The 23,319-nt window shown below is 44.3% G+C and overlaps 1 protein-coding gene across 1 annotated transcript in view; it reads right to left on the bottom strand.

The window, feature by feature from the left end:
* Positions 1–10,618, bottom strand: part of ECRG4 (ECRG4 augurin precursor) — a 36,703-nt gene extending 26,085 nt beyond the window's left edge. Inside the window, exon 1 of the mRNA XM_054056429.1 lies at positions 10,208–10,618. The gene's annotated coding sequence lies outside the window, so the exon portion shown is untranslated. The remainder of the gene's footprint in view (positions 1–10,207) is intronic.
* Between the last annotated feature and the right edge of the window lie 12,701 nt (positions 10,619–23,319).

Genomic DNA, 23,319 nt, shown 5'->3' on the forward strand with positions numbered 1-23,319 from the left:
CAGAAATCTATAAATTTCATTTTCTTTCTCCTTAGTACCCCTCACTTTTTCAAATTACTGGATTTTTAGCAGGTGCTCAGCTAGACATGCACAGGATTTATTCTCACCTTCACTCAACCTCACTTCAGCACGTGGGCAGAAATACCAAATACCAGCCATGAGGTGGATCCTTCTTACAGTTACTCCCATGGTGATGCCAGCCTCAGGACTTCGCATCTTCCTCCCCTGCCTGCCCTGCTACAGACTGAGCTCCAAGCACATTGGCAATTTTGGCACCAGGGCAGTTCCAGCTTAGCCGGTCAGGTCCTTTTCAAGCTGAATTTCATCTCCCCGGTCTCTGCTGTGCTGAGAAATGTGTTTACAGCACTGCTTTGTGAACAGCTGCATCAAAATGACCCCAGCTAAAAAGAAAACCCAAACCTTCCTCAAAGCAAAGCAAGCAAAGAAAAAACTCCATTTGCTGTTCTTAAGCTGGAGCTTCCCAAGACCTCAGTTGGATGGAGCTGTCACCCAGTTTTATCCACGCAGCTCAAGAAGCAGCAGACTCCGATGCGGATAACAGAGAAATGGAACTCTGCTGAAGGATTTCCCTGCCAAGAAAACTGTATTGTGAATCCATACCCTGACACTTCACCCCAGGCACACAGCTCATGTTTCTAGCATAGGATCATAGAGTCATAGAATCATCAGGTTGGAAAAGACCTTTGAGATCATCAACTCCAGCTGTACCTGTCCGCTACTAAATCATGTCCCCAAGATGGAACCACATGGGAATCACAATACAGCCCTCCCTCATCTTGACTTCCCCTGCCACTCATTCCCTCTCTCCTGGTTCCTCCCAGGCACCAGGGAATGGATGCAGCTGAAGCCCTGGCTGGGTTTGCACTACCTTCATTGCATGCATCCGCAAGGATGGATGTGTGAGATGAAGCCAGAGAAGGATATGCACCTGTAGGCACACGGAAGAGAGGTCAGCGCAGGGTCTTCTTTTTGTGCCTCTGTGCCTGTGGAGACACACCTGATCCTTGCAGTCACATAGGGTGCAGTGGGCAAGCTTAAAGACCTGTTTCCAAAGAGTTTGGGAACCACTCTTCTTTTAAAAATGAGACCGGAAAAGAAAAGCTGTGCTTGAGTCTTTATCTGGAAATGCCTGCAGGGTGCAAATAGTTTAAAGTAGCACTGCTGAAACAGAATGGCTTTTAAATCATAACAAATCATATCTTGCATTTCTGTAATGCCTTTCATCCTATGTTCTCTTCACAAACATAAACATATGAAATTCAACAACACATCTGCTGAAGCATTGTGCTGTGTGGGAGCTTTCACATCCCAGTTTGGTAGATGAGCAGACATATGGGGTGGGTAGTGACCCGCTGCCCCACATCAGGCAGGATAACTGCAGCAACAGCTGGAACATGACCAAGATCTCCTGAACACCAGCTTTATGCTCGACTTGGAAGATAACTTTCCCTTGTATCCATGTGGAATTTTCCATCCAGAGACTGGGTCACGGAGCTAGAAAATAAAATTTTGAGCGGGCGAGACTACAGAGGTCAAAGTAAACTCAACTTCTCCAGCTATTTTGTGTTTGAGATTTTCAGTGTCCATCCAAAGCATTTGCAATGTAGACACGTCACCCCATCTAGGTTTCTGTCTCCTGCATGCCCCGTTGGTATCCTACTGGAAGCCGATTATCAAGAGACACATTTACTGTGTGGCAAATCAGGATTTGTTATTATCACCACCCCATTAATTTCCACACACATCTGCTGGAGTACTTGTTTCTGCCTGTGTCTCACATTTATCTTCATCTAATCCACTTTTTACTGCCCTTGTCTTAGTGCCAGCAACTATCATGAGGCACTGTAAACACTTATTAGTTAACCATTTGCGATTGCCAGCTCTTCAAACTCCATGTTACACTAGTTGTGGGAGATTAGCGAGTTTAAATTCTGGGATATCATGATTATTTAGCTACATTATGAAATAAGTCAGAAGCAAGCACCTTGAGCCAGTCCCAGCCCCCCCAGGGGCAGGAGAGGAAGTTTGGGATTTTCAAAGAGGTCCAGGAACTAAAGTCACCAGTTCCTCCTGGATGTCAGCAGGGCTGGGTTGTGCTCAGCCTGACCTAGCTTCTTCTAGAAAGCTCAGCCTAAATCCTTTGATAAGCAAATAAGCCAAGAGGTTTTGCCCATCCTAAGCTTTCTCCAGGTTCATCATCAACCTAAACATGCCCTGGCAGCCCCCACCCTGCTGGCTGCTGCCACCCCTCCGAGGCAGCAGGAAGGTGGAATGCTGCTGACTGCTATGAAACCTCAGCCTCAGCAGCCTTTCATCTTCTGTCTTTCAGCTACTGTCCCCAGTAAAGGGGAAATATTGCTGAAAAGACAATACAACCTGCTCTCAGACACACCGGCTTCCTATCTGCACCTACTGCCTCAGGTTAAAATGTTTTCTGCTGAATCAAAAAGAATTTCTCTCATACTACATGACGGCCTCTTTTTCTGTCAAATTTAATTAGCTTCCCCTAATTAAAGGGCTGCAGCCAGGCTCAGCAAGAAGCCAGAGGAGCTCAGTCTTCAACCAACAGCTTTTCATTTCTGCTCAGTGTTGAGGCAGCCGAAGGCCAGGAAGCCCACGCTTCGCATTGGCTGTTTCCCATTTAGAGTCATGAGCAAAGCTTGGGTCCCAGCAGCCAAGGAGGCTGTGCAGCTGCCAGGCAGGGGTGGGCAGCGGGAGGCAGCACGTCCTGAGGCCTGTGGGACACCATGCTAGCAGGTGGTCTGTCCTCGGCATGGTGGACACCAGATGTTACCCAAAGGTTTCTTCTGGTCTAATTCCGTATCTGGTAATGGACTAAATAAAATGTAAAAGTGGTCTCGATAGCATCTCCTAGCATCAATGATTGCCTTGATGTGCTGTGATCTGTCTTGTTTGAATTTATTGTGCCCAGTTGGAGTCAGATTTATTCACTTGAAATACATATCTAGTCATCATCCATTGACAGGACAAAAATATTACCCCAGAGCCCCTCGGGCAGCTTCGTGAAGCCCAGATGCAAGAAGGTTCATTGCACTAATGACCTTAGCAGCACTACCCAGCCACAGAGCACTACCCAGCCTCTCCATGGAGAAAGAAGGAGACAACAAACAGGGGAATCATCGTATTTTCATCTGTACAGCCATCCACAGCAGTACAAATGATATGCATTTGTCCACACCAGAATCTCCTCTGCCCTAGTTTTCCCTCTGCACTTGATCCCCTGTAGCTTGCTCCCTCTTGCCTACTCACAACTCCATGACTTTGCAGAAACTATGTGAAGTTGATTTTATAAGAGCAGTATTATTTAAGGGACACATGTTACCATAAACTGTCACAAGTGCCTAGTGTAGTCATGAATGAAGACCACCTTCTCCCCCGTTCAGGCACTCTGACATCCCATTAACTTTAGCAGCAGGAAATTACATCTTGTGTCAAGGTTGAATTCGTCTGACTTCAATTTCTACCTGCTGGATCTTGTTATCCCCTTGTCTGCAACTTTATACCACCCTACCCTTCCCTTATCAGACAGATTTTTCTGTGTGTAAGAACATAAGTCACCACCCAGCTTCCTCTTCAGTAAGAAAGCCAGCCTGTCTGCCTAAAGTCACACCTGGGAAAGCTTGACCTCCATGCTGAGGATCACTCGGACTGTCCTCCTGTGGACTCTCCCTGGTAATTCCTCATCCTCCATGCAGCATGGACTCCAGAACTGTGCATCTCACTCCAGAAGGAGTCTCACCTATGCTGCACAGAGGCAATGTACCTACTTCTGTTTAATGGCCCTCTTCTTGTGCATCCTGTCCCTGGGAAGTCATGTTGAGGAGATTATTCATAACCACTCTCACAGCCTTTCTGAGACAGACTCTCCTGTCTTACAGGTACTCCTCATACTTTCCAAGCTGCAATTTGCCTCTGTTTCAGAAATATTTAAACATATTTTGAATGATGATTATTAGCCAGACATTATTCTTTCTCAGTAGCCTGTCATTACCACTATAGTTTCGTCCACTAACTTTCCCACAGTACATTTTATTTTACATCACATGTTGATTGTAACACTTAATGATTTAATTATTAGATGAAATTTTTCTTGTTAAAATTATTGAATAGGTTGATTTTTTTTTCCCACAGGTCTTCTCAGCTGTAGTTAAATATGGGCTTCTTCCTCTTCAAATCTGTTTCTGGTAGCGGCTTAGATTATAATGCTGGCTGTCATCATGATGCTCCAGGCTTTCATAGTGTAAAGACAAGAAAACTGTTGATCTCCATGCCAAAGGTAAATCCCAGCAGCTTATTTAGAAGCAATTTAGCTTCCAAAGTTAAAGTTTAATTACTAAAGTACCTGAATATTTACCAGGTTAATAAGACAGGATCAGCAAAATCTCATTCAGATGTAGTGGTTTTCTTATTCCCATTTAGATATGGATCTGTTTCAGCTTCAATGGAGTCTGCTGTGAACCTTCATCACCAAGTCAGCAAAAGTGCCTGCAACATTTTTTCTCATCTCACTTGCTTTTGTCTTTTTTTTCTTTCCAATTTTTGTCAGTGTCAATTACATAGTGGCACTCTGCTTCATTTCAAATGCATAGTCCTACCTGAAGCTCGCCAAAGCTGATGGAAGTCTCAGTCATGAGTCTCAGAAGGCCCTACCTGAAGTTCATAATCTATGCATTACCTTGGCTGTAAGATTCTGAGGTACATAAAGAATATAATCTCTTTCTATCACATCTTCTTTTTGTTCCTTTTTTTATCAAATATGCCATAGAAGTTGTTAATGGAGCAAATGACATGGAAACATAATCTGTATTCCTTCAGGTTTTGTGGCTGTGCTTCCTCCTTATTCCTTATCGCTTGAAGCGATAAAGCCATGTTGGTGATACCATAATTGAGTTTAGTGGAAGTGATTTATCAGGTTGTTAACAGAGAATGAAAACTTTTGGGTGGGGGATAAGCAGCAGGAGAACATCGACTCTTCAGAAACGAGAGTCTTGGCTTTTATGCAAATGGTTGTGTTAATGAAAACCAAGGGAAAATAAAATAATCACAACAATTTTCCTTACAGAGCAGATGATAGCTTATCTAAGGGAAAAAGATTTCAAAGTTCTTCCTGAAATGTCATCTGGGCTTTATTATGTCTCTGGTAATGCCTTGTATGTAGGATGTGTTCTTCACTCTGTGCTGTTAACTGATTACAAACAAGTCTACAATTTGCCATTATGCAGAGAAAACATGGAGGAATCCCATACTCAAATAGAGAGGAACAACCAACATACTTGTAGGTTTTCATTCCTGAGAATGAATATTTTTTCCCATGAGCCAAGCTGAAGTCCTAACAGGCTGAAAAGAAAGGCCTCACTGACTTCAATAGAATTTGAACCAAGCATTTGTTTAGTTTACTTTCCTATTATTACTTTTATAATTAATTATGTAGTATTTCCTTTGAAGTAGCACTCAAAAGCCCCGAACTCAGGGTCCCATCATGCTGAGCTCCAGATAAGCATTGATGAAGACACCAGGTTTTGTAAGTGAATACGCACTTGGTGGCTGCTGGAGCTTGTGAAATGGCACAGATTTGCAGCCACCCTCGGTAGCCTCAGGCCTGGAGGCTTTCACTCTGCTGGGGCTGAGAAGAAGAATCACGTCTCCCAACAGAGGCTGGCTGTGGTGACCATGACCACCAGCATCTCCTGAGGGTGACACCAACCTGCAGAGTGAGACCGCTGGTCAGATGTCCAATACCTGCAGCCATGTGGTTGGTGAAACTGAACCTCAGCACTAGTGAGGCAACAAGTTTAAAATTAAGCCTGTGCTTCAAAGTGTTGCTGAACAACTTAGGTGAAAGTGCTGACACCTGGCACTGATAATTTACCAATGGTCTAGACTGAGAACATGTGCTGTTTCTGGGCGCTGGTGTCTCTGTATGCTGCTTACCTTCTGAACTCACCAACTTCCTTACCAAGCCCAAAAATAAATCCATTATCACAACAAGTTCAATCTTATTTGACTGGGCAGTGATAATTTTCAAGAAATTCTCCCTTTTGTTAAATTCATTTTTTTTGTTCTCATCTCTAAATATAGAAGAACTATGAAACAGCCCTATTAAAATTTTCTAATTTTGATAAATTAGTTGTCTCCCTGTAGAGTGATTGATTACAGGGACGCTGGGAAATGCATGTTTCAGAATGTCTGAAATTCATTAGCCATTCCACTTGAGTTATGAGCTAGTGAGCCAGATGATGAAAATGCCTTTGGAATAACTCTTTGCATCTCCTGTGTTTTTAAATAGGCACCTAACAATTTACTATTCCCTTCTTTTCAGTTGTTTGTTTTATTTTTCATATGAAAGAGAATGTAATCAGTTTTCCTATTAAATAAAAAGATGAGGATAAAGTTCCTGTTGTTAAATCACACCTACCAGCATCTCTTATCTCCACATAACAATTGTTATTTTCTAAATCTTCTGTTTCCCATTATCCTGTGTGCCTTTAGTTACTGCTTTATCTATCAAGATTTCTCTAAGGCAGGCCTCTAAAATTGCTGTGACAACATTTTGTTTCACATTTTCTTCCACATTTTCTTCTCTTTTTTTGGCAGGCAGGAGTGGATTAAGTTCTTAATACGCATTCCAGAAGCCAAACAGAGTTCATGATCAGCGTGGATCATGAGACCAGTATGGATCTTTCCACATCTCTTAGAACCTCCATGGAACTACCTTGAGAAGCTTGCATTATTGTCTCTGGTGTTCTCAATGTCAGAAGAGCCACTGTGATGCTCAGAGACACTGGCAGTGAGGTGTGGGAGGCATCTCTGATCTGTCATGGTTAGTACTGCATTCAGACTGGCCATGTGAATCCTTGATGAATCCCCAAAGAGACACTTCAGTACCTCTGCACGTACCATGATCATTCTCCATGTAGCACCAAGCAACCTTGTGAATGGCTTGGTCTTCTCTCTGGTCCTCAGACTCAGAACATAGATGATCATGTCAAGAATCATATTGAGAACAAATAGGGATTTTGCCTCCTGAAGTAACACAGGGTACAGTCCACCCTGGAAGATCATCTGGGCTTTTTCCTCCGATAGTCTCTCCAGTTCCCATGCACGGTTAATGTGGATTCATTAAACATTTATGAGGTGAGGATGCTACTCACATAGCCTCTACACATCCACTAAGTGACCATGTGATCCCACACCATGAAACAGAAGCTACAAAAGGATGAGTAGTGTGAGGTGATGGAGATAAGAAAGAACAACTGTGTGGAGGCATCCAAAACCCGAGAAGAAAAACAGGCATGCAGGAGTCGTCCCACAACAAGTTCAGCCAAGTTCTGCAGCAAACCAATGGACTGAATAAGGAGGGGACTGGGTCTGCAGGATTATGGTGGCTGTCAGAAGTCTTTCCTGTTGGTTCTTTAACTATTGTTTCATGACTAAAGCATTCAAACCTCTCAGGCAAGTTTAGGACTGTGATATGCAAAGGGCCTCCATTGCTGCACAGAGAACGAGAAAGTCTTTCTCTAAAAAGCAAATTGAGAAGTAGAGTTCAGGGTTTGAAATCAAAAGGCTTCAGATAACTGAAGACTGTAGATTTTGGGCAGTAGGCTGCTCACCTTGGCTCCTTCCTCTAGGTAACTTGTGACTTCCAGAGCTCATTAAATGAGTCCTAGTCCCAATACAGGTCTGAATGTAAGTAAAGCGTTGTCAGGGCAATAGTCCAGACTCTCCTATGAGCTCAGTGTGAACAACTAGTATCACTAACGCACCTGGAAGAAGTCTGTTGAGTCATTAAATCCACTCTTTGGCAGTCAGAGGCAACCATATAATGGAAGGTTCCACAACCCTTCTTTGCTTTGCCAAAACCAATAATCCATGACAACTTCAAGATCTTTGATGCAGAAAGAAATAAAGCACACGACTGCCACCTTAAAGGACCACTGAAAGCTAGTAGGAGAGAAGAAAAAGGATCCTAATGTCCTAGGACCATGGCAGAGCAAGAAGTCCGTCAGAGGAAAAAGCCCAGATGATCTTCCAGAATGGACTGCATTCTGTGTTACCTCAGGAGGCAAAATCCCCATTGGTTCTTGATATGATTCTTGATATGATCTTCTAAGTTCTGAGTCTGAGAACCAGAGAGATGACCAAGCCACTAACAAGGTTGCTTGGTCCTAAATGGAGAAGCTTTGCCTCCTGTCCACCTTCTCCCCTCTTGCCGAAGCCAGTCTCTGACGACCAGAAGGAAAAACATCAAGTATGGCTTTTAGGCCAAACCTCCCCTATTTCACCACAGCAAAACCTAGTATCAAGGGAAGATACAATGATGTGCCCTGGGTCCTACAAAGGACCAGCAGGATCATGGAGTTAATTAATCTTTATCCCAACTTGGCAGGAGTCACAAGTATCTTGCTGGGGAACTTGTTGCTAAGGATCTAGTTGCATTTTCGTGATTAACCCTGATTTGGAAGCTTAAACCTTAAGCCATTGCTGATTATATCACATTGAAACATGAAAGCTTTAAAAAGTCATATATGCTTGCAAGGGACATGGCAGGTAGGAAGCCTATTTTTTTCCTAATTTATTTATTCTGAGAAAGGCAGTTTAAATTAGAGTTTAAGATAATAAAAAATAAAAATCAGGGCACCTTTAAGAGTTCCTCAGCTTCCGCTGTAACTTTCTTATGTGATGTCATGTTCTTCTATTTTTGAGATGATAAACACTTCCACAGCCACAATTTTGATGTCATAAATAGAAAATAATGATTCCAGGATACAGAGAGATGAAGCAGGAGCAGATAACCTCTTTAAAATTTATACTAATTCCCTTTTCCTGAAAATACCTCTGTTAACAAAAAGCTAGAAGAAGATAAATAAAAAATGAAGCGTTATATAAGTCCCAGATCTGTCACTGAAGAACATAGTTTGTTTTAAAGCCTCCAAACAAGACACAAGTGGGTCTTCTATCCTGTAGATATCTCTGCCTCAAAAAAAAAAAAAAAAAAAGAAAATCCAAACCAAACTAAAAATGCTCGTTTTTCTTATTGTGGAATACTGACCAGAACATGGTCTTAAGCAGCACACCAGTGCAGTTCCCACAGAAGACCAGGTCAGAGTTTGACTCTACACTTTTTATTTTTAAATATGCTTTTTGCATTTGGACATGTAACTAGAAGGAGCTTCAGGAAAAAAAAAAGTTCCAGACGCTTGATGAAATGTCACCAATGAATCAGTTGATTCTGTTTCCAGCTGATGCATTTAATGTTCTTACTGCAGTGGTAGACCACCGTAGCTTACTTTCAGAGGGATAAGCCCACTCCAGTAGATATATTTGTTCATCAGCATGGAATAAATATCTCAGAAAATGGCAGAATTGAAAGAAAAGGAGAAATAAAAAAAAAAAACCCAAACAGCTATGAAATTAGGGCAAATTTATGATCTGCCTCTAGTCAATACATAAGATAATTCAAGGAGAACAAAAGGATGCTACACACAGTTCTGAAGGTGGGTAAGAGAAGACTTTCATTGAAGTGCTTTGAAAGCAAAGGAGACTTTGGAAAGAAAAGCTTCTTAAACATCAAAAGATAAAGGACACCAATCAGGCTTAACGAGTCTTTGAAATGTAGTACCAACTTCCAAGTCAGCAAAACATGTACAGATTTAAGTATAACAGCATAATGTTCTCTTGTACTTCTGAAAAGTTACTTACAGAAATGAGACTGCATGCCTCTATTAACAAAATTCCTTTTTCTGCAGTCTGTGTTTCCAAAAATAAACCAGTAAAGCAGAAAATCCTCATGCTGAGAAAAATTGAGAGGACTGCCTAAGCTGCCTATTAAAAATATTTTCCGAAGTTGGATGCATCCACTCACTCGCATACGCCAGTGCACATCTAATTGCTACGGATAACAACACAATTGCATTGCATAATTCAGACACTTTTGCCCACGCAAGCCACTTAGATGACAGATTATTAAAACTGGGCAGTGTATGAAATGCCACTGCATATATCACTCTGCAGCCTGCACTGTGTACATCAGATTGAACGTGGAGCACTTTCCCCCCTTTGCTTTCAGCTGGGAGTGTATTCTAGGACTAAAATGGCAGAGACCAGTTAGAGGAGCAGGAGGAGGACAGCCGCAGTGCTGGCTGTGTAGTATTTGAAACAACCTTACCTATCCAGGCCCGTACATGTCCCTGTTACTGGCTTCCATGAGATAAAAGGAGAGACAGAAAGTATATTTTCATTTCCAGCTTGCAAGAGATGATTGCAGGCAACTTGGAGAACAGGACTGCAGAAGTGATGAGGTGTATTTTCTAAAGGTGCTGCAATACAGCCAGCAGAAAAAAAAAATCACAGTGAATTTCTCAAGAAGAGCTGGACACATATATTGTAACACAAATACATTACCGCATAAATGCAATTTCTAAGCGACTTCCCCTTGCTTCAGCAGGGAAGTTTGCCAGCAGCTCTGTGCTGCGTATGAGGTGGTGAGGAGCAGCACTTCCTCAAGACACCGCGTGGAATGGGAAAAGGGGAGCCACCTTCCCCTTTTGGGGAGACTTCTCAAGAGAAAACTTCCACAAATCCAAGAGAGCAAGACAGGGAGGCCCATTCTCTATTTAAAACAAAAATATTGTTAGCATTTTGTTCTGGTCCCACTAAGGGAGCCTGAATAAGGGAGAGACAGAAGGAAGACATTTGCTTATTAAAAATAAATTATATCAGACATGAATTTTTGAGACTTGCACCATATGGCTGGAAAACTTCTCAAGGAAAAATAAAAATTCTCCTGAGACTGAATTTCCTTTTGATGGGAACTTGAGCAAGGGTGTTGCTCACTGGGGACCATTAAACACTCCTTGTTAAAGCAGATGCCTGACTGCTTACCTGTGGCAATGACACATGGATCTTCCTTTCATCAGTTATTTATTTTATTTTTGAGCAGTCAGAGCTCTTCAAGTACCTTAAAAAAAAAAAATCACATGACTTCTTGGTTCTCTTCCCATATACTGCTCTTTGAAACAAAGACTAGACAGCATGCAAACCACATGCTAAATTACATTTAAATGCATGTCATCTTTAGCACCTCTGGTGTTGGGAGGCAGCTCTATGCCAGGGGTGACCTCCCTCATATCCTTTGGGAGCAAAAATGGGAAGAAAGGCCGCAGGCACCGCACTGCCAGCACCACTTGATCACGGAGGGGGTGTCAGATGGGTGCAGTAACATAAATCTACACTGCCCAAATCTAAAACCTGTGCAAGCCCTTGAGCCCAAGTTTCCCATCTGGGAGAGCTGTAGTCTTACTTCAGCCTCCAGTCTGAGACTGAACCAAATGCACTGGGCAGACTGGGAAGGGGTGGGGAAAGATTTAGTCTGGGCTTATAGTGAGTGTGAGGCTGAAATTCTTGCAGTAAAACATGGGCAGGCCAGGCAAGATGCACCCTGGGATTCAGGATCAGACAGAGAAAGCTTCAACCTTCTCCCTCACCTGCACATTGGGGATCAGGCAGTGCATTGACTGCAGAGGGTCTCCTTTCCTCCTTCATTCGGCTTGTATCTTGGACGTGGAGGGCTGCAGCAGGACACATCAAGGGACCCGGGAGGAACAAAAACTTGGACTTGCATGAGGTTTTAGCTCAGACATCACACTGGTGTTTTATCAGTTCTGCAATGAAGTGGGGAGTGGAGAAGGTAGGCTCCTGGGAGACAAGGGATGAGGCTTCCTGAGGAAAGATATGTTCACCCACTAGCTCCTTGCAAAGAACAGGTTAACAGCACGTGATAGACATGGTCATGTATGCTTTGTAATCATGTGTCATTTATTACTTGAATCCTGAGATATCAGGGTCCTGCACAGGCAAAGAGACTGAAGAACAACTGAGGGAAAAACATCTTTGGGAGAAAGTTGTGAAACACAGCTGTGACCAGTGCTGGGGAAGAGGCTATGGCCTCTGTATGTCAGTGACATATAGTGGGGGGATGTGGGAGCACCCCAGCAGCTGTGAGGCAGCTGATGCAGGTCTGGCAGTCGATGGAGATACCAGCCACCAAACGGTAGGTGCTTCAGCATCTGGAGGGGCTGTATATACCCCATGCAGTGCTCTTTGACTTTCTGGCCCCCACGCCTAGAGAGGCTCATGTTGCTGAGAGCAAGCTACTGTTTTCTCAAAGACAGCAAAGCCTGGGGTGAAAAAGAGCAGCTTGAAACCCTCTGGCCACACGCGTGGTTATGCCTCAATTCTTTGAAAAGCAAAGATAGCGAGAGGTCTTAGACCAGGTCAAACTATCCTAATGTGGTCTCTTGGGGATGGCAATTAATCAGTAATTGGTGCGCACACACTAAAAAGAAGGCCAGAGGAGGAGGGGGATGGGAGAGCATCCCTGCAGACTCAGATCTAGCCCTGTTTTACGTCCCCCTCGCCTGGATGCAGCACTTGCAGCTGTGCTGTATCTCCTGCCACTGTTCTGAACTTCAGACAAGCTGGGGGCTGTTCTCCCCTGCACTGGCCACACTTGCCAGCCTCTGTTTCACGGGCACAGCTTCCTTCCACTCCCTTGCTCACTGCTGGAGCCCAGAGGATTTCGGCACTTTCCCTCCCCCAGCCCAATGCTGCTGTTTAGGGCAGTTTCTGAAAGGAGGGTCCATCTCCCAGGATGGCCGATACATTCCCAGGAGAATTGATGTGACTGTTGGGCTGGTGAGCAACCATGTCCTGAGGGTACGGGCATAACCCCATGGCATAAGGACATATGGTAAGTTGTGTGGCCTGGATATTTTCCTTTTGTTTGACATTTTTCTGGATATTATACAAAGCTGTATATACAGTGCTCTGGCCCATATTCCCCCCCTCCTTCCTATAGGCTTGGCTGAAGTGCTCACATAACAGATTGCACCTCTGGAAGTCAGGCATTTGCCCACCTTTCCTTGGTTTTCTCCTAAGCCAACTTTTTTCCTCCCCTTCTACCCAGATGCCTCTGCTTTATTGTCACAGAGCTACATGCAGAACTGGACTTTCCAAGACAATGCTCGGAGGTTGTAAAGTAATATCTGTATCACATCATCTTTTTATTCGACATGCAGTGATCAGGTAGCTGTCACCCTCTCTCCTGTTCTCCCTGCAGCTGATGACAGAGGTATTTGTGTCCCCAGCTACGTCAGACCATGCCAGTGCCTTTATCTGCCACCAGGACTCCCTCAGGTGACACTTCCCATTTTCTTCTGCTTCTGTCAGTAAAATTATTAACGTTGTTTTTTGCTGCTCCTTCACTTCACTTGGCTCTCTGCCTCTCTGCCAATATCTATTTCCTGCACAGGACTCCCCTCATGCCCTGAAATGTCAAATGGTGTGTTAGTACCAAGCCAGCTGCAAGCAAATCTCAGCACTGCAGAACCTGTGACAGGGCCTTTTGCACTTAGACGGATTATTACAAGCTATTAATCAAGTACCTGAATGTATTGGGCTATGCAGACAGATCTATTTGCCTTTTTCTCTCCTGCGAGCTTTCTTTCACAGCAGTTAGATTGCCAAACTCCTGTCTATGCATTTATATTTTTGGTATGGATGCCTAGCAAGTGAGAAACCAGATTGGAAACATTTCTTCACTGCCACATCTGGTAAAAGTTATCAGCTAGGGGTCTGCAAGCTTTGATTCAGGTCAGCTGGCATCAAAGGAGACTCAGGAGTGTTTTCTTTCAATTCCAAGGGTGAATAAAATAATCTGTTCTAAAGCTCAGGCCTCCGCCTGCCCTTCATTAGGGGTCACTTTGTGCTGCAGGAACAGGAGAAAGAAGAAATGATGTGCTGAGCAAAAGTGTCCAGTTTGTTCTTCTGTGTTATGGCCAGCATCAGCAGACTTCCAAAAGAGGGAGGTGACCATACTACCACTTGTTCAAATATTTTGAATAATAAAGGCATTAGTTTAATAAATCTCCCAAAGGAGGAAGAATTGCCCTAGTTCAGCATTTTCCTCTTTGAGCCTGGATAAGTTGTGACTGATGGTAAGTGATCTGAGACCAAGGGTGAAGGGGAGATGGGGATCAAGATGCAGCTTCTGTAAGAAGTTTCTTTTGATTTTGTACATGACAGTCACTGCTGCCAATTCTTTCCTGTCTGCTGACTCCTTAAATCCAGAGTGGCAACACACAAAGCCGGAATAACATCCACTTTCCCAGCTCAGCCTCTGCCTTGCCCATGCCATTTACCTTCCTGATTAAGAAAATTTTGCATCTGCAAATACTAATCAGCACCTTTGCACGTTCTTTACTTCTGGTCATCCCCTACATTTTAAATTTATTTTGTGCAAGAAGAATTATTCACCTTGATTTAATTTTTGATGATTCACCCATATGAGGAGAGGCTGAAAGGGTTGGTCTTGCTTAGCCTACAGAAAAGAAAGCTCCAGGGAGACCTTAGAGCAGCCTCCCAGCACCTAAAAGGGGCCTACAGGAAAGCCAGGGAGGGGCTTTTTGTCGGGGAATGCAGTGATAGGATGAGAGATAACAGTTTTAAGATGAAAGAGAGCAGATTGAGATTAGGTATTAGGAAGAAATTTTTTTACTGTGAGGGTGCTGAGGCACTGGCACAGGTTGTCCAGAGAAGTCATGGATGCTCCATCCCTGGAAGTGTTCAAGGCCAGGTTGGATGAAGCTTTGAGCAATCTGATCCAGTGGAAGGTGTCCCTGCCCATGGCAGGGGGATTGGAACTGGATGATCTTTAAAGTCCCTTCCAGCTCAAATCATTCTATAATTCTATGATTTTATGATTTGTGAGGATCAGCTTCATTCTTTGCCAGGCAGAGCTGAACAGGCTGTAACCCTTTATTCCTGGTTCTGAGGGAAAGGAAGAAGATGACAGTGGGCTGCAACTCTGGTGATCCAGATTTGCTTCCTCAGTGTCCTTCTGCCTCACATGTGGAGAGCAAGACCAGCAAATCTCCTGCCCTCCCAGAGGTGCAAGAGGAAAACTGATCAGAAAAGATGTCAGATCCCAATGTGATCCAGCTGTCAACAGTAAATTTTTAGTACTACTACAATGACAACTACTACTACTATTATTATTATTGCAGTTGCCTTATATTTGCCCTTTTTTTTCTCTAGCCAAGTGATTACAGAAGCAAAGTGGAGCAGCTTCAATAGGGAAGTTTGAGACACACACCTAAAGAGCCTGATGGAGAGAAGAAGAAACTAACCTGTATCTACCACATCCTGCATTAAAGCTGCCACTTTCTGAGGGGAGGGGGTCCTCTTCCTCCTCTGGCTGTACATTTTGAGAAAGGCTTGGTAACTGCATTTGATCCAGTGCATCCTCCTCAGGCATCACAAAAGGACCCTGGGCACCCAGGGTGCTGCTGGAGAACAGGGCGCAGAACAAGGTGCTGCGCATACATGGAGCATAAATCCCACTCACAGAAACCATGGGAAGCAATGGAGACTTACTCCTAGATGAATAAAATCCAGTTCTATGGAGCCAGACATTCCCCACACTTAGGAGTTCTCTGTGGGCTTTCCGAATGTCACCCCAAATGCCGTGACCAGAGAGGACCATCATTTAAAAGCACATTTTCAGTTCGTTGCACGAGCAGTGGTCATACAAGTCCTTCATGCCTTCTGCTGAAAGTGCATTTCAGAAACTTCCTAAAAAGTAAATGTAATGCAGCAGGACAACAAGATCTCTGGACATACACCTGGTTTCTGTATTGAGAAAGGGCATGTTGCTCATTGTGGGTGTATAATCCAACAAACTCAGCCTCTTTTCTATTCTGGAAAAAGTGTTCCTCAGCTAATTTGGTCCTGTGAGAAGGTTGTGATCTTTTGTATGCTTTTGCAAATGCTGTTAACTGAAATACATCACAACAACTATTGGAAAACCATTATTTCTGCTGTTTCTTCATCTATTTCTATCTGCTCTGCATGAATACTGACTCAGGTTTGACGTAACGGCAAGAGCAGCAGAATCCTTCACCCTAGCCTGTCTATTCACACCACCTCAACACCTATCAAATAAAATGCTCCTTTTGGCTATTTTTATATTTCCCCCTTACTGCTTCTTTCAATATCTCATCTGCTGCCATGGCCCTACACCCAGGGACAGAGAAACTCTGTCCTGTAGCACCGCTGCAGAATTCACTGCTTCATCAGATCACAGCTTACTTGTTAATTCACTTAAATCACATGAAAAAGTGTTCTGGCAGTGGAGAAAGGATCGGGAATAAATAATAGATCTTGTTCGGAAGTGTTATTTCTAGTAAAATGCATCAAGTTTCAGGATACAACAGTTTGATGAATAAGCCTTTCATCACCGACCTAGGAAGCAAATTAAACGGTCAAATAGATGCCAGGGCTGAAGATTTACAGCTTTCCAATACCCCGTCAACATCTTTACCTGCCTGCCTGCTCCACTATTCATTTCTCCCTTCGGTGCCTTCCCCATCACTATCTCCTACATCTGGAGAGCCCTTTGGCAACTCCAGCCTCTTCAAACCCTCCCTTAGACCCTGCCTATTTTGTGCTAGGTATTAAACTTCATGACAACAGCTCTGTGGTGGGCACAGCTCAGCATGCAGCATCAAGGGCAGCTCTTCCACCCTTAGCTCACCCTGCCTTTCCCTTCTTCTGCTACCTGCAGATCTGTGTATCTCTCAGGCTCTTGGTTCTGAGGAGCTGGAAAGATGAACATGCAACAAAACAAAGCTCGTCTTTTGTTTTTCAAATTACGACATAAGGACTGGTTTTGTTTGTTTTAGCAATTTTCTCTGCCTTTGGGTAGAGTTGTGATTTACTGCAGATGTCATCTCAACAGTGCAAGACTTTGGGTTGTGGCTGTATTACCTCGGAGTTGTTCACATCTGTGTAGCCTTCTTTGCTAGACATGCGGGAATCAGGTCCCGTCAGCGTAACCATCCATGGCTGTCCTGATTTAATTGTTACAGATGGAGTCAAAGCCTTACCATAACAATTTATGTAAGCCCTTGTGCATCAAGTGAAAGCACAGAAGAGCTCTCTATTCCTGCTGAATGAGGATGCTTAATATAGTCTATTACTCTCCACCTCACAATAACCCATGAGTTACCATTCATCAACACCTGACCTGGTATGTGCCTACAGAAATCCTTAATACAGCAATTTTCTTTCATGTTAGTGACTTTTTCCATTTTTCTTCCAAATTGCAGAGTCATTCTCCCTTCCTGGCCTTACACTCTCAAGCTTTCTGAAAAAGAAATTGCACATGCTACCAGTTTACTTAGATTTCCATTGCACTAGTCTGGATTTGATCCAAAAGCTTAGTGTTGTGGCTCAGATTAGAGACTCACAGTTTTGGATGCAGCTGGGTTGATCTCAAGTGGCAGGTTTCCTTGTTTTGCTAAGGATCTGAGAAGCTACAAGCGATAAACCTCATTCAGGGTAAGCTGAAATACTAAACACTGGAGGGCATGCCACAGGGCGAGGACCTGTTAATATTTGCTGTTTCATTTTCCATACAAGTGGCTCATTCCTTTTCCTGATGGAAAATAGTTCTCTTGATTCTTGATTTCTCTTGGCTACCCAAGACTGTCTCCCTGTGTCTCTTGATTCAGGATAACAGGATTCTTCAGGATTCTTCATGGCCCCAGAGTCTGAGCTGTGCCTAAGATTTTGGAATTTTCTTGCAGAGGAGAGGAGCTCTGTGGTTGCAGGGGACAATGTGGAGGAAAGCAGCAACCTCTCTAGCTGGCAGGAATCACAGCTCCTGTCTACCAGCATACTCCATCTCAAAGAGGTCCAGACTCCTCCATAGCCCTATGGGGCATAGCCCTATGGGGCTATCCATAACCTATGGGCAGTGGGGTGGTTTTGGCATGTCTTCAAGAATGACCCACTAGCGTCACAAGCTACGACCCTCTCCATGTGGGCATGGTAGCTACATTTCTGGGACAGATGGGTATTGAGGTTTCTGTACGTGCCCTTGGGATGAACACCCCAGCTTTCCTAGCATTAAAGCACAACAGAGGAGATCTAGAGGGCCCCAGATGGATTCCTGGGACTTGAGCATATCGGAACAAGTTGTAACCAGAGCTACAGAAAATAATCTCTCCTCATAGGGGAAGCCTTTTATTTTACTGTTATTATTAAGTTACTTTCCATGCTGGGAACATAGAGTCGAAGAAGGGAAAAGAGACATTGCTTTCAGGATTCAGATGGTGGGGATACATGGCTTGCTCCAGCTGATGGGTGGGAGACACTAAGTGAAAATAAACACGTGGTCTTTCTCTCAGCTCCGTTGGCAGTACAGCAAGAGCCGGATGCAAAGGAACAGGGAGCTGATTTTATCCTTCTGTTCTGCCCAGCTGAATTCCAGGGGAGGGTCTTCAAGAGCAGGGGAAGGAGTGTTTGGGCTGCATGGGAATAGACAGGAATATACGTAGTGTTGGAAATCCATGTTATCACCACTTCAACACAGTCATACCAGTCCACATGTGTCAGTGGACAAATGCACACTTTTCAGAAGGATGTCACCTGGTCTTCCATCCTCACCCTGATTAATCATAGACTCAACATGCTACCTAGCTGAGGATTTTATTTTATTCTTTTTAGAGTGGCACATCCATACATAGCAGTGACAAACACACTATCAACAAACAGCTCTGTTAATAATGTTGAATTGTGCTATGGATAGCTGTGATACTAAAAAACAGTCAAGAGGAACACTGACCTTAAAAAAGTAAAAGTGAGTCACTTGATAGCTGGAAGGAAGGCTAGAAATTGTCAACATCTCAGCATTGGAATAACCCAGTTATCCCCTGAATAGTCCAGTTTTGAGATATTCTTAAAGTTAAATTTCAGGTTGCAGTAACTAAAAATCCTTTTGACATTGGACTGACAAAGCAATGTGTAGGCTGAAAAAAACCCATGTCCACTGACAACTTTTTCATCTGGGCCCTGGTTGCAGTCCTTTGAATGTGGGTAGTCTGACAGGAGAGTCTAAGGTAGGGTTCGGGTTGGGACAGGAACAAGGAGAGGGTTGCAATGGGATTGCTAAGGGGCTTCTAAAGTAAGAAGTAAGCAGCAAAAATGTTTCTCCCCGACAACTTTTTCATTTAAAAGATATCTGGGGGTCTTGGCCCACAGTTCATGTCATGCTTAGTGTTAGGATTAAGGTACAGGTTACCTGAACATTGTAGAACAACCAGAGACTGTTCTTCTGACATCTTCACTGAGACTGTGGCTGGTTGTCCCTAACTATAGTTAAAGTCAGGCTTTCGCTTTAGGAGGAAGAGGAGCCCTAAAGCCTCACTTGATGCTGTATTTCCCACAGACTACCAAAAAAAGTAGCAGTCTCCTCAAAGATCATTCTTTTGACAACTGCTTGATTTGGACTTTGGTTCCTTAGCAAGGGGTTCATCCCATGCACAGTATTAAGAGTTGGGTTTAGTGTTGGGAAAAGGACAAAGCCTAAAGCTCCAATTAACATGGCAGTAGTGACAAGCTTCTGAAGGGAAGTGTGAGCTATGGAAAGATTTCTCCTGTGATCGCTCTTTCACTTGAACCATTGCTCCAGGTGCCTGGCTAAAGATCGGTTGTGCTCAGGCTGCAGGACTGGGGATGGAAGAAGGACAAAGCCTAGTGCTCCAGCTGACACAAGTCTGCAGAGGGTTTGGAAAAGGTTGTAGTGAACAGCAAATGCTTACCCCCCGCTAAATTTTTCACCTCGGCCATGACTGAGTATTGTTATCTACAGAGCAGCCCACACCCCATCTCAGGGTTACAGTGGGGACACTTACAGGTCCTGCACCTCTAGCTGGCATGGCGTTGTGAGTGCACTGCCAAAGGAAGGGAGAGGCTGCAAAGACATTTCTCCCCTCAAAACTTCTTTATCTTGGCCATAGCTTGGTGTCTTTGGCAAGTGCTCAGCTCACACATAGGATTTAGGGTTAGGTTTGGGCCAATGTTAAAGCCTAAGGTTATGTGTTATGAGGGGCTGATAAGGAGCTTCCTCAGAGGAAAGGACCAACTTCATTAAGATTTTGCCTCTGACAACTCCATTGCTGATGTGGCTTGTGCCACTTGGTGATAGTCCAGCCAAGGCAAGTGTTTACAGTTCAGGTTAGGAGAGGGGAAATCCTCAAACAGAAACAGAGACAGCCACCAGAAAAAGCTCCTAATCAAAGGGATTCCGTATCCCCCCCCCAACCAGGATGTAGGAAGGGACTTAAAGGGAAGTAGTGAGTCCAAGAAAGCCCACCGGTGGGGTAGAAAATGAACCCACACCTCCCGAGGTGCCTGTCTACAATAGATATGAGGCTGTAGCTGTGGAGGACCAACCAGAGGACAATGTGGGTGACAATTCATCTACATCAGAGGAGGAGCCAAGGCCAGACCCCCCCTCCTCCCCATTACTACAGCTGTCACAAGGAAGAAAAGATGAATCATGGTTGTAGGAGACTCCTTGCTGAGGGGAACAGAGGGGCCAATACGTCAAGCAGACTCTACTCACAGGGAAGCCTATTGCCTCCCAGGAGCCCAGGTTAGAGATATCACTAGGAAATTCCCCCGTCTGATAAGTCCCTCAGACTATTACACATCACTGTTCTTCCACAGAGGCGACGAAGTCGCAGTGTGTGGCCCAAAGAGATGATCCAAAGAGATTGCAGGGCCTTGGGACTGCTAGTAAGGGAAACTGGGGCCCAGGTGATTTTTTTCATCCCTTCATCCAGTTGAAGGCAGTGACACTAGAAGGAACAGATGGGCCCAGTCTGTTAATACACGGCTCCATGGCTGGTGTCATCATAATAACTTTGGGTTTTTTGACAATGGGATGCATTGAAGATGACACCAAGCTGAGTGGTGCAGTTGCCACACTGGAAGGATGGGATGTCATCCAGAAGGACCTGGACAAGCTGTAGAAGTAAGTCTGTGTGAACCTCATAAGGTTCAACAAGGCCAAGTGCAAGGTCCTACACCTGGGTCGGGGCAACCCCCGTTTTCAGTACATGATGGGGGATGACGAGACTGAGAGCAGCCTTGGGGGTGCTGATTGATGAGAAGCTTGACAAGAGCTGGCAATGTGCGCTCGCAGCCCAGAAGGCCAATCATGTCCTGGGCTGCACCAAAAGAAGTGTGGCCAGCAGGTCGAGGGAAGTGATTCTGCTCCTCTGTTCCTCTCTTGTGAGACCTCATCTGGAGTATTGCATGAGGGTGGTGAGACACTGGAACCAGTTGTCCAGGGAAGTTATGGCTACCCCCTCCCTGGAAATGTTCAAAGACAGGTTGGATGGTGCCTTGAGCAGCCTCATCTAGTGGCAGGTGTCCCTGCCCATGGCAGGACAACTGGAACTAGATGATCTTTAAGGTCCCTTCCAACCCAAATCATTCTATGATTCTTATTTAGAAGTTATGTAGAAGTCCTTTGGAAAACAACTCTCACCTAAATCCCACAAACTTGCCTGTACCAAATGAATGCTTCCTGTGCTCCAAAGGAGACAAATACCATTGATGTAAGGCAGACACCATAAATAACTCCAAGGGACTGATGCTTCTTGGCTGTGCAAACCAGAAGATGTGGTCTTCAGACAATTCTATCATTTTCTTATGGTGGATAGAAATCTACGAGAACTTTATCGTGGTCATATTCTGGTTATAACTTCATACTTGCAAGCTCATTGACATTCCTACTTAAGTAGCACCAAGTAAACCCCTTCCGGGACATGGCCAATTTAATGCTGTCTTGCCACAAAAATCAAGCTCTTCAGTGGGCAGTTGTACGTGCAAAAGGTTCAGCCAAACAGATCATAGTACACACACTTAGGCAGGTCAAGGAAATTTCTAGCTTTCAATTTTTCTCTTTTGGTCAACAGAATCAGTCGGGGTAGGAGGGGTTTCACTACCCTGAAACCTGAACAATACCTACTAAATGTGTTCTTCAGCCGGGGTGTGGTAGGAAGTAAAGTAACGGTGTACTCTTACAACCCAGTTCTGCTAAGAAGGTGGTAGGGATGGGCAGGGTTCACTTTGAGGTGCTGCAATTTGAGTACAGCAAGAAATCAAAAGAGTATTTGAAGTTAAATAAAGTCTTGCTGACAGAAAAAAAATTGGGTTACAGAGAAATGGGGGAATAACAGGAAAGGTGAAATTAAGAAGAAAGGAATCAGTGTGGAAAGTGAAGGCCAAGGGCTCCTGTTAAGGGCAAAGGGTTGGAATTAGAACAGGTGTGAGATACAGGAGAGCTTCAGAGCTACTTCTCACCTACATTTGCAGCAGTAAAGGGGCAAAGCAGCAAGACTCCCAAGTTAACGGTCAGTGGGTTAGGAGTGCGTGTGGCCTGATGGAATGAAAAAGGATGCTCATGTACTGGCGCTCATTTTCAGAACTTATCTGAGGCAGGATGAAGGCAGAAAAAGGCTTGACATCAAGTAATAGCTATACAAAACCCTGTGGAAACACATCCACCCTCCTCTAGCATTTCACGGATCACAACGTCCAGAACATCACCACCTGTGCTTGCCACCAACAACCTGTACCACGTGGATCACTGGTGGTGTAAGCGTTGTGGGTGGCTTTGTGTGACCAGCCAACCTGTGCTCAGACAACTGCATTCACGGAGACCCAGGAAAAGCCTTCCGCTCCGCCCAGCTGCTGCATCAAGCATCTAGAAAAACTCCTCTTGTGGATCAAGTGAAAATGCCACAAGGTAATTCCCAACAGCTATATCCATCTTCAGAGGTCAGAGAGAGCACTGTAGGGACTTGTACCTTAATTTGGTCTTTCCTGTTTTTCCACTCTGAGCTTTGTGCTCTGGAAAGATATTTGTCCTCGGCACTGACAAAGGCTGCGGCTGGCGGGGGCAGGTGGGCACAGAGATTGTTTTGCTCTTTGTTTTCCACTGAAAACAGAGTTTAGCACATAGTAAGACGCGCTAGTTGTTCCCATCACATGCTTGCACCTGCATGCAGTTAAAACAGCTTTTTGTATCATGGCCGAAGGAATTTATGAGGATGGGAGAAGGATAAAAAAATACAGGATCAAAACAATGTGCTTGGCTTTAGTATCAGGAACTTGCTTTGGTCCCACAAGAACCCCAGCCCTTCCCAAAAGTGTATGGGGCTCAGGGGAAGACCCGTTTCAGGTCACGCTGACATCTCAGCTGCATTACAGGTCTGCAAGCGCCAGACCAAGAGTCAGTTTTCAGAAGAACAGATGCAAAGCTAAGATGAACTAAACGTAAGTTGTTTATGCCCTCACTCAAAAACATGATACTCAAATCCTATTCAGAACTAGCACCGCAAAATTCAAGCAAACTTAATGGCT

The sequence above is a fragment of the Cuculus canorus genome, chromosome 1, assembly GCF_017976375.1.
Source record: "Cuculus canorus isolate bCucCan1 chromosome 1, bCucCan1.pri, whole genome shotgun sequence".
NCBI lineage: Eukaryota > Metazoa > Chordata > Aves > Cuculiformes > Cuculidae > Cuculus > Cuculus canorus.